Genomic DNA, 1,891 nt, shown 5'->3' with positions numbered 1-1,891 from the left:
CTCTCATTGGTGGGCCAAATTCTCTGGGCAGGCAAAGCAGATAAAGGGGAGGTAACCTTGCCTCTTATGAGGTCATAAGAGGCAAGATTCCAGACCGGCCCATCTGAGCTTTCATTTTCACAAAGGCAGAGCAGGATACCCAGGGCTTGGTTTATATCTATCGCCATTTCTACTGGGGGACCATAGGCAAGCTGGGGGAACTCATATTAATGTTTAAAAAAATCATCAATACGTCAATACGTCAATCATCAATTTTCATGCCATGGGACCTTTACATCTTAATTAGCAAAAAAAAACTGTACAACTTCTTAATTTTTAAACATGTTATAGGGTAGACACTTTCCTAACCTCTCCTGAAGTTTTCATGTTGTGCATGCTATTGACTGAGTACAGCAGACTTGAGTGTATGGTGGGTAGGTGACAAATGCAGCCTTAATGTTACCTATAGTTTCACTTCAGGTTTTGTTTGTTTACCATAATTAGTCAAAGGCCAAGTGGTAACTGATTAGCCCTGACTATCATTAACTTTGCTAGTTGATTTGAACTGCAACTAACCAAAAAACGACTTAACTAGCTATCAGCCTCACGGAAAGAAAACCCTTTGAATTTGTTTTTATTGAATAGCATTACCTCCAACGCAACAACGTTAGCGTAGCATTAGCTTAACAACATAGTGTATGCATAGCTACAAGTCATACCTATGTAGATGTGAGAAGACATTTCCACTCACGTCCATATATAAACGCATTTTTTCAAAAAAACAATATTACATTAATCCGGCATAAATCAAGTTGGACTTTGCAGGAGAGAACGTTATCATGCTTAGAAACTGACGTAAACGCGGTAACATAAACTAGCTAATTAGCCATTAGGTTTACACGGCGGAACAAAGCAAGACAACATTATGATTTACTTTCTGGCTTAGGGCGGTTTATTAGATTTACAGTAACTTGATAACAAGGAACATTGGCCACGATGATCTACACATAACGTTAGCATTAGCTAGCTCAAGGCCGCAAAATGAGGCCGAGATGGGGGTGTGCGAGGCTGGGGTCAATACCGTGAATTTAGTGTAGTTGGGTTGCATTTGACAACCGATAAACGATAACATTATTTGTTGACTGAATGTATCAATTTTCGTAACAGTGGCTAACAGGGATTATTTACCTTTTTCTGATGCCAGTAAACGCTCCAGTGTTTTCAGTAGATCAAGCGGTGCTGACGTCATCTGTGCGCGCAAAGCGCCTGTCGTTAGAGTGCGACGACGACGATCAACCAGAGCGCAGTGGAGAACTGCCAACAACATCTCGCTGGAGAGGATGGCTAGCTGAATATGTTGTCATAAAATACAACAGAACTATAACCAGGCATTGCTGTTCCAAACATTATATAGGTAAGTTATTAACTCTATAAAATAATGCATTTCCTGTTGCTAAAATAAGTCAAGGTAGCTGCTTTAGCTGACGGTGATCTACTATTGCTAGCCCTGCGCATTTTTTAGCGAGCCATTAGCAAGAACTGAGCTCTACTTGTGACGATTTTAATATAAATTAGTGATTTGTTTTTGCTTGTTCTGTTCCTCTTACTGCGGTTGCTGTCGCTAGAAGTCAGCATCTCTGTGTTTGCATTTTAACCACTATTTTTCGAGCGTGCATGCTGATTGCTTTCAGCCCCACATAAGCATTAATAAAGAAATAATCAGTCAGAGTCAAAGCCTGCACAACTGAGAGATTACCTGGTTGGTTGATTTAACTTTACTATATAAGGCTTAATAATCACTTAAATAACGTAAACAGTGGCTAGAATAAGTTTACACAACCATGCTAAAGTTGATTTAAAAGAAGAGTAAAAAAAACATATTTTGGAAATTGATCTTAATGCCCTAATTCCT

General features: G+C 39.3%; 2 protein-coding genes across 4 annotated transcripts in view; one reads left to right on the top strand and one right to left on the bottom strand.

Moving 5' to 3' along the window:
• ddx42 (DEAD (Asp-Glu-Ala-Asp) box helicase 42) overlaps window positions 1-1,270 on the bottom strand; it is an 11,178-nt gene extending 9,908 nt beyond the window's left edge. The window contains exon 1 of the mRNA XM_032537011.1: window positions 1,168-1,270. The gene's annotated coding sequence lies outside the window, so the exon portion shown is untranslated. The remainder of the gene's footprint in view (window positions 1-1,167) is intronic.
• Window positions 1,231-1,891, top strand: part of strada (STE20 related adaptor alpha) — a 12,648-nt gene continuing 11,987 nt past the window's right edge. Inside the window, exon 1 of one of the 3 annotated variants that reach the window (XM_032537019.1) lies at window positions 1,231-1,393. The gene's annotated coding sequence lies outside the window, so the exon portion shown is untranslated. The remainder of the gene's footprint in view (window positions 1,394-1,891) is intronic. The other 2 variants (XM_032537021.1, XM_032537020.1) reach the window with 2 other exon arrangements.

This window comes from Etheostoma spectabile, chromosome 15 (assembly GCF_008692095.1).
Source record: "Etheostoma spectabile isolate EspeVRDwgs_2016 chromosome 15, UIUC_Espe_1.0, whole genome shotgun sequence".
NCBI lineage: Eukaryota > Metazoa > Chordata > Actinopteri > Perciformes > Percidae > Etheostoma > Etheostoma spectabile.
This window is presented reverse-complemented; position numbering and strand designations above follow the sequence as displayed.